This window comes from Dipodomys ordii, unplaced genomic scaffold, assembly GCF_000151885.1.
Source record: "Dipodomys ordii isolate 6190 unplaced genomic scaffold, Dord_2.0 Scaffold27, whole genome shotgun sequence".
NCBI classification, from domain to species: Eukaryota; Metazoa; Chordata; class Mammalia; order Rodentia; family Heteromyidae; genus Dipodomys; species Dipodomys ordii.
Window position 1 is genome coordinate 11,611,235 of NW_012267243.1, and position 19,625 is coordinate 11,630,859.

Below are 19,625 nucleotides of genomic sequence, written 5' to 3' on the forward strand. Positions count from 1 at the left end.
GGAGGAGCGGCGGGCTCTGAGCCGCGCCCCGGAGTCCCCGAAACTTCCCAGCCGTCGCCGCCACCGCCGGTCCGCGCCGCCGCCGCCGCCGCCGCTTCACCTGCCGGCCTGAGAGCGGGACCATGGACGAAAGGTTCAACAAGTGGCTGCTGACGCCCGTGCTCGCTCTCCTCTTCGTGGTCATCATGTACCAGTACGTGTCCCCCTCCTGCAGCAGCTCCTGCACCAACTTCGGGGAGCAGCCCCGCGCCGCCGCCGGGGACGCCCGGCCGGGCGAGCCGGGCGCCGGGCTCCGGGGCGCGGGGAGCCCCAAGGGCTCTCGGGGTACCGCGGCGCCCGGGGGTGAATGGACAGCGACCGCAAACTTTACGGAGTCCCCGCCGCCGCCGCCGGGAACCCGTTCGGCGCGGGAACCCGCGCCCCTCTTGAGGGGCTCGAACCTCACCAGCCACCCTCGAGGTGCACCCGAAAAAAACCCAGCTTCCTCCGGGGGATCTGGATCGGTAACGACGCCCGTCCTGGAGAGCCCGACCCGGGACGGTGAGAGGGGCCGCCGGCCCGGGGGAGTGGAGTGTGTGCAGCGGTGAAGTTGTGGCGGGAGCTGGCAGAGCCAGGGCGCAGCGGACCCCGCGCGTCCGCGCGCGTTCCCAGCCCATTCATTCCCGCCCCGCCCCGCCCCGCCCCGCCCCGCGCGGAGTAAACACGGACTCCCCCCCCTCCTCGGAGCCGGCCGCTTCCGATGTGCGCACCCACTATAATGCAGGGTAGTGTTTTCTCGTCAATTCTCGTGTGCCACCGGTGGGAGTTTTATTGATTCCTGGAGAGGAACTTGGGTCCAGAATTTGGGAATGTTGAGATCTTTGCCAATGTGTGTGTGTGTGTGCGCGCGCGCGCAGGGGTGTGTTTATGAATGTGTAAAATTGATAGGTGAATGAGATAGAAATATATCGGGGGGGGGTAGCCTTGAACTTCCCCTTGGCACCGGACCCCGAGCTGTGGAGGGTGTATGTGGAAGCGTGTCTGCGTCCGTCTGGCCTGTCTGGGTCAGCGTATGTCCATGAACTTTATGAGCTTTCAGTTCAATACGTCTCGGTGCGGATTCCGCGTTCCTGTTTTACAGCCCAGCAGCCGCCAGCCAGCCCATCTGTTAAAACACAACATGTACACTTCAGCCAGAGCACCGGGGTGGAGCCTGGGTAGAGGGCAGCCCTTAGCAGAAACAGCATGTTACAAACAAAGCCTGTCTCAAGTTCTATTTTTCTTTACTATCTGGCCTGATCTTGCATTTGGCAAGTAAAAAGAGACATTCTTTAATGTCTCTAGAAAGGACAAACTGTGTTTTGTGAAATAATTGTAGCTATGATTGGAGTGGAGGGGGAGCTTCTAGGAGAAAAATATAATCCCTCTAGAAAAAAAAGAGTGTCTCATAGCCCTGCAGCACTGGTTTACTGCCTTGCAGTAGCATGTATATCAGAAACTCTTCTTATTTTGCTTCTTAACACAGCGCATTAAAACTGAATTGTTTTGCACCAAAAAAAAAAAAACCAGCCCACTTTAATAGAAGTAAACAAAGCTTTATTGCAGAGAGCAGAGTTAAGGCTGTCTTAGTAATTCTAATGAAGCATGCTTTTAGGAATTTATGACTTGAGCATAAATTCATATGTAGCCTAACCACTGGTAGAAATGGTTCACAATATAGTTTTAAAATAATAAAAGCGAAGCCTGGCACGGGTGGCTCATGCCTAGAATCCTCATTACTCAGGAAGCTGAAATCTGAAGATCACAGTTCTAAGTTCTTTCCCCACCCCCACCCCCGGGTGGGAGGGGCAGAAAAGTCCTCATGAGACTCTTATCTCCAATAAATTACTCAAAAAAGCCAGAAGTGGCGCTATGGCTCAAGTGGGAGAGCTATGCTTGAGCACAAAGCGGCCCATGGACAGTGCCCAGGCCATGAGATCAAGCCCCAGGACCAGCTATATACATATATATATATATATATATATATATATAATTTATATTATGTGTAATATATTATATATAATATATAAATGCTTTATCACAAAACTTCTGATGACTAAAGAGGTATGGGAGGAATATAACAGTTTAACAAGTTCCTACAGCCAAGTGACTGATACTTTAGTAAACTATAAATTCATTTAATAACATAGTTACTTTTAGTGACAATGAAGGCAGTAGTTTTGAGAAGTTTAGTTGGTATTTTCACAATAATTTTATGTTCACAATTACATTTTAATAGTAATGTTTATTATACATGAAAAGAATAAGCTAGTGCAGTTTTAAGAATTCATCTCTTTTATGATATAAAAATATTTGGGGGGCAAATAGGCAAATCTTTAATATATACAAGTCTAGACGTGGGGTGGGCTATGTAGACACAGTAATTCTCCTTGCTAAGAATCATCCAGATCCACCAGGTTGGTTGTTCCTTAGTCATTCAATTCTTGGATTGGATTCTAGTCCTGGACATTCAGTTCTTGGGCCTGGGGTGGCATTTAAGAACCTGCATTTTGAGCAAGTTTCCCAAATGAATCTTGATATCAGGTAACCCCTCATCATATTTCAAGAAACACTGGAACGTTGTTCTGATAGAAAAGAACATAGTCTGTGAACTGATTTAACAAATAATTGTTCAGAAATTTCCAGGTGGCGTTTACTGGCCTTGTGAAATTTATAGGTAATGCATTAACTCTCCTTCTTTAACAATGGGTTCTTTTTGTCCTGTGTTTGGAAGCTGCAACTCTTCCTGTTTCAGGGTTGCCCTAATTCTAAGGGAGTCTTTGGAGAAGCAAAATAGTTTAATACCCCTCCCTCGTCTTGGCCCCTCCACTTCTTCCCTTCCCCCCATTTTTGATCCTGGGATGGGTTCCCAAGATGCCCTCAGATGACTTAGTCAGCCCTAACACATGTTGCTGGGGATATTTCCCTGGAGGATAGGAGAAGAGGCACCTTTTTCTCTTAAAAACAAGCAAAACTCTCACAGTTTGGGGGCAAGAACCAAAGTATACACTTCACCTGGGAAAACACAGACTCAGCAAAGTCCTAGGAAACTCCTAGCAGAACTAGCTGTGCTGTTGGCCAGCGACTGTCTCGGGCTGTCCCCCTCATGAGCTCATAGATACTCTTCTGAAAGTAACCTTAAAATGTATTTTGAGATGTCCAAGTAACGGAGTGGATTTTCTCATTGTAAAAGAGAGATGGATTTAGAACGGATTGCTACTTCTCTCACTGAAACCATTATGAAGTGTGATCTATTCATTATTGCCAATTAGCGTTTTTCATGTATCCTTTGATACTGGCATGAAGACTCTGGTTTTCCTTATTTTAGACTGGTATCATTTTCCATGTAAGAGTCCTACAAAAGGCTTGAACAAGAAAGGATCTATCAGCAGTTGTCCTTCTCTCTGCCATTCAAGTACCTAAATACCTAATGACTTCTCAGAGGTCAGAAGTGTCCAGAAATCAGCTTCCCTGATACAGAAGCTGAGGCACTCAACTGAGATGGTTCCAGACCATTGATTGGATCATCACTGGGATTTTTACAGAGAAAACTTCTTGGCAAGCATGTTGGTAGGTCACTTACGTCAACAATCCTTTGAGGACGATGCTTTTTTGTTTTCCCTACATTGTTCTACATGAGTGAACTGCAACCAAAAAAAGCAAATATTTAGATTTTTGTCTTTTATATTCAAAGATGACACCAATAACTGAGAGGTTGACCTTACATTTTGAATTGTTTTTTACTTAGCATTGTGGTGATATCAGAGTTATACTTAGTCATTCATATGATCTACAATTTCTTACCCTTTCAATATTTTCTTATAAAGGATGGCGACCTTGTGCAATTTTCTTTATAAAGTTAATCACCTTCTATGATAGTTGGTTCGATGGCTCTGACCTTAAACAGCCAACCTTGACCTAGAGAGGCAAATAATTTACCAAAGATCACAGTGCACAACTCTAGCAAAGCCTATGTGAAGAATTCCTTGGATTTACATTTTAACCCTGTACTGTTTTGTTCATTGGCATGTTGTGCTGCTAAGAATGTTTTACACTGGCAAAATAGTTACATTTCATTTGCCCAGCTTCTGTAGAATTTGATAGATGTAGAACATTTGAAGGGCCTGAGGTATACCACAGCCCTTGATCGTACAATGGCACTGTTTTGTGCATGGTTTAAAATAACTACAGTAGCTTGCTGCTTTTCTTGAAACTAGGTCATAGGTCATTGCAAGCTTCTATGCAACAATTATAACTTTTCTTTTGGCCATGGCATATTTCTGATATCTTGACTTTCATTTAGTAAATTCTTCTCAATGTTTTTACTCTACTTTCCTTTCCCTTGTTCCGATAGACCATTTGTTAAAAAAAAAAAAATCAAGTCAATGGGATCTATTAACAGGACTTAAATTTTAGCCATTTTAACTATTGCTCTTCTAAAATGGCCCTTCAAGTTACCACCTTCACTAGAGTTACTAGTGTCCAGAAATATCTTCTCATGGAGAACAATATTGAGCTAGAAAAGTTTCCCTCTGGCTTTAGCTTTGTGGATTCAATGACAAATAACTGTAGTAAGAAAAAAGAAGAAGGTAACGGATGATATTGAAGTCATATTGATAGGCGTATCATATGAGCTATCCCTGGCTTACAGTGTCAGTAGGAAATTTAAGATCCAGATGAATAAGTAACAGATGCATTCATCTGTGGCCTAAGAGACTCCTAATACAAGTTGAAAAACATAACTGAACACACCAGATCCTGGGTTACACAAGAAAAACAAATGTTAAGCTCTGAGAAAAGAACTGGGCCAAAAGTGAGGGGTCAGAGCTGGGAGGGGAGGGTGGGTTGGGACACATGTGGGAAAGAAATACCTCCAGTAGAAAGCCAGACAGGACGGTAAGAAATTTATAGAGGTGTGGATGATTTGGGGTTTCTTGGGGTCATCGATTCTGTTTTATATTGTCTTCACAACCCACTCACCCTGCTTGCTTTAAATAATTTATTATAGCAGCAGGCCTTCCCCTGGTTGGTTTCCTTTTTTTTTTAATAACTTTTTCCTTCTCATCGCTAGGTCTAATCAGAGGCATATATAATAGTGTGGCTGCTCTTGAGCACTTAGGAAAATCTGTGATCAATATCACTACATCATAAACCCATGGCTGTTCTGTTCTATTTTGCAGTGTTTTCTTCCCTGCTGTATTAACTTGATATCTATGGTTTAAACAATATTTTTTCAATCTTTGCACAATGAGACTCTGGTCTTGTTCTTCTTGGCTATAGCCATCTTTTCAGTAATCCATCATCAGACCACCATTGATCTAATGATGTATTTATTGCTTACTATTGCAACACTGGCAAGAAACCCAGTATGGTTCTAAAAATTTGATTAAAAAGAAATCAAGTTTTTGCAAGGCATAACCATCCAATTATGTTAGGAGCTGCCAAGTGTATTTTATGCTAAAATATACACACATATTTCAAGTGAGCAAAATGTGTTCTTTTTGAAGGCTTTTAAAACTTTTTTGCTAGAAAATAAATAGAACAAGAATTCCTTGTACCTGGGAAAAATTATGAGTGTATTTCCTCAATCTAGTCATAGATAAAATATAGTACTTTTTAAGATTATACTCATAAATGCTAACATGAATATAGTCATCTTTTTAATTGACAATAATAAAAACAAAGGTGATGAGAGCCAGTTCCCAGTCCTTTAGCAATCTTCTAGATAATAATTGCAAAGCAAAATTACTTAACACATATTAATTTAGTACCTGCCAGAAATAGTACATTTTCTCTACTTAGGTAACAAAAAAAAAATCAATTCAAGTAGTAGCACTAGCACCTTTAGGGAGTTTTTCCAGGTTCCCTTTGGCCTGGTATCCTCTCAGGAAGAATCTTTTATTTCCTATATTCTCCTTTCCAATCTAGGAACCCTGGAGGGTGGAGATCATATTGTTCATCTCATATAGTTTCTCAAGAAACATCTCATACTTACTCACTACAAAGTAGCACTAGAGACTACAAAGAATCACAAGTGAACATCTGTGGTGCCTCCAGAGTACATATATCCACCAAAGTCTAAATCGTAGCAGTATCTAAATCATAGGTAGGGCTAGACTTTTGACTTTAGTATCAGTCTAGAACTTCTAAGAACAACCATCTATTCCTATCCCACCCATATTTGAAATCCCTTTGCTTCGTTCCTGTCTCGCCTCCTTCTCCTACTCCTTTCCCATGTGTCTTTTTCAAGGATACCTTTCATTCCCTCCTTGTCTAGGCCATCTTGCTGGGCTGTTCTTTTGTTCACATTCCCCTTGTTATGGGCAGCTGATACTTGGGTTCTACTTGGAGACTTGTATCTTCTGAGCTGCAAATGGCTTGGTTCCTTTCACCATGCAGTACGGGTGGCCAAGTGCTGTATTAATGTGAGAATAGGGAGCAACTGAGGAGCAACATGATGTTGGGTGGAGAGGCTGTTGAAGTCTAAAGCCCAGTATGTTGGGGAAACTTTATATTTTATGAAGATAATTGCAATAGATTTTTAGTTCAGAAGCTTTTAAAGTCTTTTTATGTCATCTTTTAAAAAAATCATTTACTTTTGAACTAGCATATATATGAATATGAAACAATTTCATATACTATTTCCATACATGCATAGAGTGTATTGATAAAATCACCCCTTTAAAATTGGGCTTTTGTTCTGTTTCGGCGTTTTTTTTTTTTTTTAGCTGGTACTAGGGCTTGAAATTAGGGCCTTTTGCTCTCTCATTTGGTTTTTCAACTCAAGGCTGGTGCTCTACCACTTGAGTAATACCTTTGCTTCAGGATTTTTACTGGTTAATTGGAGATAAGAGTCTCAGCTTTTTTTGTTGTTGTTTTTTGGGGGGTTTTGGCCTAGACTGCCTTTCAACAATGATTCTCAGATATCATCCTCCTAAGTAGCTAGGATTACAGGCATGGGCCATAAATCTGTTTTCCAGGAAGCTTTTCCAACTTACTCATGTTTTCCACATGGGCTGATAGCTAATATAAATATTCATTCCAGGGACCTGCATGCCTGAAGTCATGTACCATGTATCTAGGTAGTTTATAGTTCAACTGAATTAAGCATAACTACATGGAATAAAAACCATTAAGTATTAAATCTTGTGGGCTCTTCAAGGATGCAGATTAAGGACCTCCATTTTCTCCTCATATGTGTGAAAAAGATAGGCTAGAAAATGGAGTGATTCAATCTAAAAGAAATTTAGATGATCAAGGCCACAGAGAAGATGAACATTCATGGATTAAGTCATGAATTCGAACACTGATTTCATAGACAAGGATCATTTGTTTTCAGGGCATATCCCAAGGTCTTCTTTTTATTTTGGATCTAGGGGCAGGGATAGACTCAAGAAGGGCAAGCTAGGTGCCAATGGCTAGGATTTCACCTGTAATCCTAGGATTAGATCTCAGGAGGCTGAGATCTGAGGATCATGGTTCAAAGCCAGCCCGGGCAAGACAGTCCATGAGACTCTTTATCTCCAAAAAAAACACCAGAAAACTGGAAGTGGTGCTATGGCTCAAATGATAGAGCACTAGCCTTGAGCAGATGAGCTGAGGGACAGCACCCAGGCCCAGAGTTCAAGATCCATGACCAACAAAAACAACAACATAAAGAAGGGCAAGTAAGGATGCAAAAGCAAGCATCTGTGGGGCAAATCCACCCATCCTCTTTCCTGTAACCAGTGGACATTCCTCCTGTGGTGTATTGCTTTGCACTTTCTCAAATCTTCTTTTCAGTGTCCTACCAAACTGTTTGCTCCTACACTTTGCACACGTGCCCCCACAGTAGAGACTCTCAGCCGATCATTGTCATCTCTTCACCTTTCAAGTGTCCCTAATTTCAATGCTTCTCAATTCAGTCCCCACCATCTAATGTTTTCTTTATTCCATTACCCCTTCTTCTCAGGTAAGAAGTCTTACTTTATCAAAGCTCTGTTGCAATCACTGTCACCATTGATCACTTCCCTGAAATAGCAACTGCATTCTTGACCATTCTCAAAAGACTTTCTTTTAACACTCCAATGAGTTTTTTTTTTCTGATGAGATATTACATGCTTTGACAGCCTTATACAGTGAAAAAGTAATTAGCCTCACAAAACCTCAATTTTCACCAACCTTAGCCATACTTTCCAATGATGGACCACACTACCCCCACCCATTCATTCTTATTGTCTCCCTCTCACTTGCCTGTGACTAAGGAACATGATCACAAGGCTCCACTGGCCATATATATATATATATATATATATATATATATATATATATATATATCAACTAAAGAGGCAAAGCTTTCCACAGAAATCAAGAGAAGTACACACAGAACAGGAAGAAGGGCAGCCCTCATTTCTTTAAAAAATAAGATATAGACTAATGCATCTTTTGTTTATTCTTAATTGTTGTGCTCACTAGCCACAATGCTTTGCTCTGTTTTTTGTTTTTGTTTTTGTTTGCCAGTCCTGGGACTTGACCTCAGGGCCTGGTCCCTGTCCCTGAGTTTCCTTTGCTCAAGGCTAGTGCTTGACCGCTTGAGCTTGCTCTTTTGAGTCTGGGTTCTTTTCAGAATTATTGCCGGAAAATTTCAGGTTTTTTTCTTCATTTGTTTTACTTAATTTTTTTTGTTGGGGATTTGTCAGTTGTGGGGCTTGAGCTCTAGGCTTGGCACTGTCCCTGCACTCTTCAGCTCAAGGCTAGTGCTCTAGCACTTGAGCCATAGTGCAGCTTCCAGTTTGGGGGTGGTTAATTGGAGAAAAGAGTTTCACGGACTTTCTTACTTATGCTAGCTCTGAACTGCAATCCTCAGATCTCAGCCACCAGCACCCAGCTTTGTTTTACTTAATTTTTATGTTTCATGTTTCAAGTTGTTTTTCCTGAACCACCTAGTAAGGTTGTATTTTTTCTAACCTTTTCATATATTTTTCTACAACTTTCCTCTCCCTGGCAACATCTCATTGTTAGATACCATTCTCACATTGAATGAATGTCCACTTTTGCTGCAGATTACTAATGAAGACATTAAGTGAAATCCTGATAGTGACCCTTTCAGGAACGAAGGCACCATTTACTATTCTGTTTTAATTAGGATCTCTTAGCAAATTTTCACTACATAAAATATTCATCCCATTTTTTTAAGTAACATGTCTCAAATACTGTATGAAATTATGAAATCTGTATGCATTACACTTTGCTCTCCATTATGTGCTAAATTTATAATTCTGTAATTTTCTTGTAGGAAAATGCATATTAGACCGGAATGGTTAATTTGGTTTCAAGCCATATTTTTTATTATTGTGAACCATTAGGCATTTACATAATCTTTTATTGGACTTAATTTCCAGTCTCCTCCATCAGTTCCCCAAGCAAGAATCCTATTCTACCTCTTCCATCTATGATCTTTTTTTTTTTTTGGTAAAATGAGTACTTTCTAATTACTGATCTCTTAATATTTCACTTCAAAAAGTGCCTACATAGGGAATGAAGTAGCCAATATACTTTGATAGTGTTTTGGTTTGTTTGGACTGCCATAACAAAATAAATTAGTTAAGTAATTAACACATGAAATGTATTGTTCACAGTTCTGGAAGCTTGAAAGTCCAAGATCAAGATGCTAGCAGATTTGGTGTGTGGTGAGGGCCTTCTTTCTAATAGATGGACCCTCTTCACTGTAGTGTCCTATGACAGAAGAGGCTAGCTAGCTGGCTAAGGTATCTTTGTATAAAAGCACTAATCCCCCTAATGTCTGAAGACAGAGCCTCATGTCCTTTCTCAAAGTTCCCACTTTCTAGTTTTGTCCCACTGGGGATTAGGTTTCCATGGAAGGATTTGGAAGTAATACACACATTCAGACCATAGTAGATGGTTTCCTTCTTCCTTCTGATTAGAAACTCCAGTACTGTACGTCTTCCCTGAAGCTTTTTTCCTACTTAGTACTCTTGTCCTTCTTGAATATGAAACTACTCTTGCTCCTTTAACATCTCTCCTGTGCTCAGGTTTTGTGATGGTACTGTATGATCTCTACTGAAACTCTTGTAATACGGTAAAAGTCTGAGTTGACAGGGGAAAAAACAAACTGGAAAAGTATGTTTCATTTAGGTCTCCAAAGAACAGATGTCCCAGACAGGTGCATGGTAAACATAAAAGTTTTTAGATGGGGAGAGAATCCACAGAAAGCATGTTATCCTGACTACACATGTCAGAGGGCCTTTTCCTACAATTTTTAGGGTGTTTCTCCATGAGTTTTTCTTAATGTCTATCCCAGTGTTGCAAATTACAAGGCTAACTTATCCTTGTCCCTGGATTCTTAACTTTAACTGAGCTAAGTCTAGCACTAGTCTTAGACTGTTCTCAGAGAAAAAGAAATGAGTGATTTATCAGAATGGGGATGTTTACATGAAGATTATGTGATGCACTTGCTAGGAGATATTCTGCATATGAAACAAAAGACCTCAAGTCAAATTGATATACATGGTAAGGAAATGTATTATCTCCTGTGAAATGGAGCAGGATTGACTGATCTACTGACACAATGGACATCACCAAGGACGCAGATTCCTTTCATCTCTGTTGTCCTCAGAAGTTTCACTTACTCTAAGGCTAGTTCTTTTCATAATGTCAACATGGCTACAACATTTCAGATGTCAGTTGCAAACATGAGAGGATCTACAACACAGAAAATAAAACCTCTTCTCCTATTTTAAGCTCTCCCTTGAAAAAATACAAAAATCTTACTAAGATTCCCAGAGGAGTGTTCACTCATTGATCTGAATTGTTTCACTAACCCATCTCTCAGTCATTGACTAACAAGGAATCCTTGCCTGAGAGAGAAGGTGAACTTGAACAAAATTGAGATTCTGTTAGCAAAAAAATATGTGTGTGTGTGTGTAGGTGTGTAGGTGTGTGTGTGTGTGTGTAGGTGTCTATCTGTCTGTCTGTGTCTCTTGTTGTGTTGGGGAAGGCAGAGTGAAAGATAGATGTTGGCAACTCTAAATATCTACTACATGTTGCGGCTTGTAAAATGATTACAAAACTCCCCCACACCCCCATGACTGCTGTGTAGTTGGTAGCTACTGCTGAACTGCTACAATTGGCAAGGCCTAGTCAGAAAGAAAGAAAAAAAAAAGCTACAATGCAGACTAATTAAGAACAGTGAAATGAGCCAAGATCAATAATTATTCTGATTAGAGCCACAATAAACCCTAATGAATTTGAATGTACTAATTTATGTCTGTCTGTACCCAATAAGTGTATGATCTTTACAGAATCAAAAAGGTTAAAATAATTTGCTTACTTCCCAATAATTCTATATTTTGAATATATTATTTTACAGTATAGGTCTATATAAAATTTGTATTAATTTTATTTCAGTATCATAGTGTTAACAAGACTGATTTTTACTCATAACTATAACTGACCTTTATTTATTGGTTATCCTTTTATAAATTAGGACCTTAGCATCCAATAGGAGCTAGTAATTTATTTAGGTCACACAACTGATTATTGGCTAAGATTTGGACTTGAGCTCATCTGTCGTCTTTTCCTACTGTCCATGAGTGGGAAGACTGTCTGAGGACTATCGTGGCCTGCAGGGCCTTAGGTGATTGGCCCTGTCCATATCTGTGACCTCTTTACCTACACTGTTGCCCAGCTCAATTTTCAAACCATATGGCTTCCTTGTTTTTACTCTAATAAGCCAGTTTCATTCCCACCTGTGATCCTTTCCACTTTCATTTCCCTCTGTTTAGATCACCCATCCTTGGTTCCTATGGCTACATCCTTTCCATCCTTTCCATTCTTCACAAGTACTTCCCATGAATACCCCCATCTGATCTGTTTAGGAGCCTTCCCCCACCCACCTTGATTATCTGTTTCTGCCCCACTTTTATTTCTTGTATGATACTTTCCACAATCTCAGAATTTACTCATTTGTCTGTGTTTTTAATCTTTCTCCTCCACTGGAATAGAAATTCCACAAGAGCAGAAACACTAGCTACATTTTAAAATGAACAAACAGGCAAATGAATCAGTTAGTGAATGAATGAATATTTAAATTTCAATCACTAATAATCCAACCTCAGTCTTTGTCTCCTACCATAAGAATATGATGGCAATTGTCTACTGAGTGTGAATATATCTAGTTCAGACTTTTTTTCTGTAAAATTTGGAAACTAACCAAGTCAAGTTTTTATTCTATTTGAGGGCAAAACATAATATGAATGTAAGAGCTCTTTGAAGAAAATCTATAGTGAAAGTTTCCAGAGGGAAATTTGAGTAATAGTTTCTAGGGTCCTAAATTTTTTATTATAGTTTTAAGGTCACCAATGCTTTTAATTTGCATAAGCATTTAATAAAGTTATTTATAAGACTGCGAAGTAAGCTAGGATAATTATAATTGCATGATCATTTGTAATGGCAAATTCACTTAAATTTCACTTAAAATTGTTTTCTCTACCTGTACATAATTTTTTCCCATGAACCCATGTATCTGTTAAAATGATTTCTTCTCAGAACCACATTCTTAATTATTCCAAAGTAATTATGAAGGTGCAAATTGAAAAATAGCTTTCCCACACATATTAATTTGGAAGGAATTGACAAAAAAAAAAAGCAGAGTGCTTCTCTCCAGAGTCCTTTTCCTCTGATTTTACCTTCTCTACTGAAGTAAATGTTTTGTATTTTTTTTTCTTTAGCTGCTCTGTGGGTTGGTAGGCCATTTGCTAGCTATGTTGTGAGGTATTATTTGCTGAGACTTACAGTCTGATACTACCAATTGATCAAATAAATCGTCATTCAACTTTGACAAGAACATCAAATTCCCTGTTCATCTTCTCTAGGTCAGGTGACCTCAAAAGCTGTGGGTGTAGCACATAGTATTAGTCTACATTCACTTGACATTATTTTTCTCTTGATGTTCCCACTCTCAGAAAAACCTGCTAAGTCACTTCCTATGAAATATACTTCTAAGCTAAACTCCTCTTATTTCCAAAAACAAATCTAAATTTTATGGTAAGTGAAATACATCTGTATTTGAGAGCAGTTTTTAACCTAGTTCATGCAGATTGTTTTTTATGTTGTGCCTCAGAAACAAGTGAGAAAAATAGAAAGAAAAGGGAAAAGGAGGAGGAGGTTTTAATGTTTACATAATTTTTTCTTCCTGTGGAGCCTGGGCAGGAATCCTTCCCTTCCTTCTTTATCCTCCCTTTATAACCTGCACAGAGTCGTATATATAATCTGTGAGAGTTTATAAGGATCCAGGTGAAAATGAGATCAGTAATTAAAGAGCTGGATCAGTGTATCATTATTATTTAAATTCAATGTGTATATGGTCTATGAAGTTCTGGAGAGCCTACTTTCCACATGGTAGTTTTGTATACAATAGATTGGTGTTCCATGGATCATTCGAGGCTTTCTCTTCCTTCCTTCCATGGGTAAACAATTGCTGGACTAGTTCCCAAGAACCTTTTGGGATGGGGGGAGAGATGGGGAGGAGTTTCTTTGGCAGGGGCCGAATGGAACATGCGCTTTTCCATGTGTGAACACTGTGACTTGAAAGGTCCTTTATGATTCACGGACACAGCTGCTATCAAGCCTGGTGTAGCCAGAGGTTTGGAAATCCATTTAAATAGGAATATTGCAGACTCCTGACACATGGTTTGGAGATTTGGTTGAGTGTGGGGAATTTTCTTACTCACAAGTGATATGGAACAAGTAATTTTCATTAGCGTGTAGGACCCTGTGTTCATTGCTTTAGGGCTTGTGGATCAAAGTTAACAAGAAAAGATAAAATTTTGAAGAGTCATTTGCTGTGATACAGAAGGCATACAGATATACATACATACATACATAGATAAATTTGCAATCACAGGTTTCTTAGTATTGAAAACTGTGAATGACAGACATATCAGTTGGTCTATAAAACATCATTACTAAGTTACCTGCAGGAATATTTAGTTGTATTGAAAGACTTTTTTTTTTAGGGAGCAATACTATTTTTTTTAATTGTGAAAATACTGTACAGAAGGGTTACAATTACATGGGCAAATAATAAGTACATTTTTTTTTTTTTTTTTATGAGTACATTGCTTATCAAGCATTGTAGCCTCCTCCTTTGTTTCCCCTTCCCATCCCATCCTCCCCCCACCCCCCCCCCCCCCAACCCTCCCCCCCCCCACCAAAGTTGTAAAGTTCGTTTTCAACATAACGACTTGTATGTCTCATTGTTGCAATGGGTCCACCTGTATCCCTATTTAAGCGATTTGTTTTTTCCCTTCCCCTCCACAAATTATAACAATATCAAATACAGTGAAAGCGGGGGTTATACCATGAGGGAGGGACATACAAAGCTACAAAGAAATAATCTTATAAATGTATTAGAAACAATCTCATGAAAGAAAAAAACATTTGAATACATATCTTAGGGTTCATTTCCCTAACATCAACTTATCTGACCTTTTATGCTTGACTCAGACATATACTAGTTATTGCAAATAAGGGAAACCATGGGACCAATGTTTCTTTGGGCCTGGCTTAATTCACTTAATATAATTTTCCAAGTCTTTCCATTTCCTAATAAATGAGCAATGTCATTCTTTCTGATGGAGGCATAGAATTCCATTGTGTATATATACCACATTTTCTGGATCCATTCATCTACTGAGGGGCATCTGGGTTGGTTCCATATCTTAGCTATGGTAAATAATGCTGCAATAAACATAGTCGTGCTGGTAGCTTTAGTGTAGTCTTGTTTGTGAACATTTGGGTAAATTCCCAAAAGTAGGATTGCTGGGTCATAGGGGAGCTCTATGTGGGGACTTTTGAGGAACCTCCATACTGCTTTCCAAAGTGGTTGAACAAGTTTTCACTCCCACCAACTATGCAGTAAGGTTCCCTTCTGTCCACATCCCTTCCAGCATCTGTTTTTTTTATTAGATATTTGCACCTTCTGATGTATTGTTTCTCGGTGATTGCTTTTTTTAGGTTTTACCCATAGTTTTACTTTATAAAACCCGGGTTCTTATTGTTTGTTAATTTCTGTTCTATTTCTGGTATTAGTTTTTGTCTTCTGTTTTCTAATATAATTTTAATGCTAGTTTCACTTTTCTAAGCATTTTGGACTTGAATAATACTAGCATTATTGTTTTCTATCATTCCGAACAAAAATAATTTGTTAGGTTCTTCAAATGAGATAGGTAATTAGAACATAATTTACTTTTTCCAAGTTAGGCTTCACTTTATTATATATTTACATACGTCTGTATTTTTATCAGTTGCTTAAAAAAGTATATGCTTTGTTTTTAATGGATCACAACTATTGTGAATGACAAAGCAAAAAATTACCATCAAACGAGATTTGTGTAGATAACTTAAACTAAAAATATGTCACAGCTACATTTTGTGCTAAATATAAAATAATTGTATTTCCCATGTGTGAGCATCAAAAGTCCCAGTTGGAAAACCACTTGGTATAGCAAGTAGGTCACTATTGATGGTAAAACATGAGACAGGAAATGTCACAGCTAAGATTAGCGGGCTAAGTGTGTTATGTCTCGCCATGCTCACTACATTGGTTGTCCAAAGAAGTATAAGAACTCAACAGGGTATAAACTAACTTTAGCCCAATTTGAAAGTATTAGCAAAGACAGACTTTAAATCTGTCATTTGCAATTATTTCTACATAACTCACTTCTCCAGTTGAGCAAAATAATTGAGCTGCTTGGGTCTGCACATTGAAAGATCTCTGAATGCCAATTAAAAGGGTAGCCTTTACATTTTACAAGTATTCATGGGAAGCAATAATCAACTGTATACATTTACATGTATGAATTTGCCTGGCATTTCAAATTGCTAATGAGGAATAACCAACCAATTAAAAAGAAAATGTCTTAAAATCTCACTTATCTTCATATTTAAAGGTGGGGTAGGATTAGTCCAGTGAGAGAAAATATGCCTTTAGAGAGTTCAAAGAGCTTGCCTTTTTTTTTAACCAAAAAGTTAAAATAATAATAATGATACTATGGTAACAGGAATGCTAATATACTATGGGGTAAGAAATTCAAACTGTATTTTATCTTTATAGAGATATAAATCATGTAGCTATAAGATACAAATTATCAGCAACTTATTGATCATCTAACACCTAGTGTTATAAAACCTGGGCTCAAATAAATAGTAAAGAGAACGTCAAATAGAGTCTCTTTAGGCTTTGTGGTGCACTAGTTCTGGCTACTGAGGTTGATAAGGCAGTAAAATGGCTTGAGTCTGTGTTGGCCTGCTTGGGCAACATAGTACAACCCCATTTACTCTCCCAAAAGTTATTTCTCTTCACAGTGCATTATCACTTTTGGGGGAGAAGGAATATTTTATTTTTGTGGGGTTTTTTTACTTATTTTTCTTTGGTTTTTATTATATAACTTGTATTTATTAAATCCAAAATAATATATTTCATTATGTCATTGAGCAATATGTATACAGCATGTGGATTAGCCTCATCCCTGCTTCCACCCCATTGTCAACCAATCTCCTTTCACCATCCCCTTTTCTCATCATAACTGGCCTCTTTTGCTTTCATGCCAGCTTAATAAAAATCTAGATCCTACATATTAGAGAAAATGTGAAAAAAATAAATACAAGACCAGCATTATGTGCATGTGAGAATTTTCACCACAGAACATATCTGACTATGGCAAGAATATTTACAGATTGTAATTTTTTTTAGCAAAAGCTACAAAAACAATCCATACTCTCCTGCCTTTACCCTAATGAGATATAATACCACACTTTTGGAACTCAGATCAAGATGAAGACTTGCTATGAGCATAGCTATCTCCTCATGCTAGATTAAGCAGATCAACAAATATCCAAAGAGCCCAAGGTTATTTGGATGAGTAGATAGATGCATACCATGATTGCAATTGGAACTGTTGGTGGAGATTCATTCACTTCCAGCAGTGTCCTTCAGAGAAGTACCCTAGCTTATGGATTCAGTGTACTCTGATTAGATAGTTGTATTGCTTGAGGCTCAGAGGCCTTCCTTTCTGTCTTCGAAGACAATTCATGCAAATTAAAACACTCTATTTTCAACTAGGATTATTTCAGACAGGTTGTAACTTTTAAGGGGGGAGGTAAGTGGTCTGAGGACTCGACAGAAATTTGAATTAAAAAACACAACAATTTCATTTTTATACAAACATTACATATAATTTACTGTCTTGCCCATTTTAAAAAGTATAGTTTAGTGGTATTAAATATATTTATAACAGTAGGCAACCATCACTATCTACCTCCAGAATTCTTTTCATCTTGCAGAACTAAAACTACTCAGTAAATAGACATTGCCTATTTTAGACTCTTACCTCCTGGCAACAACTATTCTCCTTTCTGTCTAGTTTTAGCTATTATCTCAATATAGGTGGAATCATACAGTATTTGCTTTTGTGTGACTGATTTAATTGAGCATAATGTTCATTGTACATGTAATAACATAGGTCAGAATTTCCTTCCTTATTGAGGCAGAATAATGTCCCTCAGTGGAAAAAGTATTCTGACTGTGTTTTTACTCTATATTCCTTTTCCAACTCAAACAGAATCTAGTTACATGGTTTATCCAGGAATAGTATATTGGGAGAGAGGTTAGAAAATTAGTCCTCACAGGCGTCCCTTCTGAATGATAATTCTGGGAATTGTTTCTGATTGATAGTAAGCAAGAGGGTTATTGATCTTTGACTGGAGAAAACATAGAAAGTACAACAATTCATGTGACAGTTGGACTTGGTTGTGCCTTTGTGTGCCTGATTCTTAGTCTTTCCAGAGAAAGCTGGCTGTAAGAATTAGTTTATTATCTAGGCTGCTGTCAAAGAATATGAACTGACAGAAGTTTGATGGAACTATTCTAGAAAATGTGTAGGAATGTTCAAAATATATTTTTCATTGAAATGAAAATTTAGATTTTTGGTTCCCTTTTCTAGTTTCAAGAATGTATGAATAGCTAGTAAATATTTAAGTTGCAAGAATAGCTAGTACATATTTAAGTTGCTATCATCCTTGTATAACCTGTTACTACATTATGAAATTGGTTTCCTGTTTTTAGTTGCTGCTCTGACATTTCTTTCTGAAGTCAGTATTAATGATAATGTTAATGTAAACGTCAATGTTAATGACAATGTTAATTCCACATCCAGCTGCAACCTGAGTCAGAACCCTGAATCCTGTCCCTGCCTCTGCCCTTAACTGGGATGAATGTGGACAGTCACTGAGCTCCTTCCTGGGTCTTACATTCCCTTTTTTGGAAAGACACAGAAAACTGGATCATTTCTATGCACCTTCCCTGGCATTCTCACTAAACAATTCTACTCATCTCTGAACTTATTTTTTAATATATATTTTTATCATAAAGATACTGTACAGAGGGGTTGCAGTTACATGAGCTAGGTAATGAGTCCATTTCCTATTCTCTGAGTATCTTTTTTTTTCTTTTTTTTGGGGGGGGGTCTGGTCGTGGGGCCTGAACTCTGGGCCTGGGCACTGTCCCTCAGCTCTTCAGCTCAAGGCTAGCGCTCTACCACTTGAGCCACAGCACCACTTCTGGTTTTTTTTCTTTTTCTATGTGGTGCTGAGGAATCAAACCCAGGGCCTCATGCATGCAAGGCAAGCGCTTTACCACTGAACCACCTTCCCAGCCCTCTCTGAGATCTTATTGGCTGATTTTTTTTTCTTTTTTTAATTAGACAGATGTAAAGTTAGTATCTTGTTAATAATTTTTAATTATATAATAGTGTTATTAACTGTTTCCTTATTTGGGCTTTTTAAAAAACCTACATGACATGAAATTGCTCAAATGTGTCAGTCACAAATTCTAAATAAACGTAACCAGGAAGTTTCATACTTTAATACAAGAAGAAGCAAGACCTTTTTGGGGGCTGAGTGGGCTGGTTGGGGTTGGCAGGGTTTTCAGGATCTAGTTACATGGGAAGATAAAGAAGGGAAATCTAATATGCAAACATGTAACAGAAACCCAGCAAGGATTCACATCATTAATAACCTCTGTCCCTTCATGTAGGAAATATAATACCAGTGCTTATAAACCTAGTGCAAAGAAGTAGCACAAATAAAAATGTCATTTTATAAGAGCCAGCTTGTTATTTTCTAAAAGGACTAATGGAAAGGACAACTAACTTTAAAATTCGATACCCAACTTTATTTCTTGGTCTCTCTGGTGATGGTAATTTTATAGAGTCTCTAAAATAAGGAAAAACATATATTTTATTTTTCTTACCATTTCTTTTTTTGTCAATAAAACTTTTTGGAAAGAAACATTGAATAGCATCTATATTCCTTCTAGGAATAGGAGTTTGGGGATCTCTGAAAGTTTTCTAAGAACAAGAGATAAGTTGGTTTTCACGGACAAAATTTGACCATAGGACTTCAGGAGCTATCCTTTGGCCTTATCTTTATTTTAAAACCTACCCTTATTTAAAAATCTACCTAATTTATTACGTTAAGAGACTTTATTTATGGGTAAGCAGGTTCTGCTATTGTAGAAACAGTGCCTCCTAAATATTTATGACTGTCCT

The 19,625-nt window shown here is 38.4% G+C and overlaps 1 protein-coding gene across 1 annotated transcript in view; it reads left to right on the forward strand.

Annotated features, from left to right (window-relative positions):
* The window catches only part of March3 (membrane-associated ring finger (C3HC4) 3, E3 ubiquitin protein ligase), a 152,258-nt gene that overhangs the window by 254 nt on the left and 132,379 nt on the right, over positions 1-19,625 (forward strand). The gene's annotated exons all lie outside the window — the stretch shown is intronic.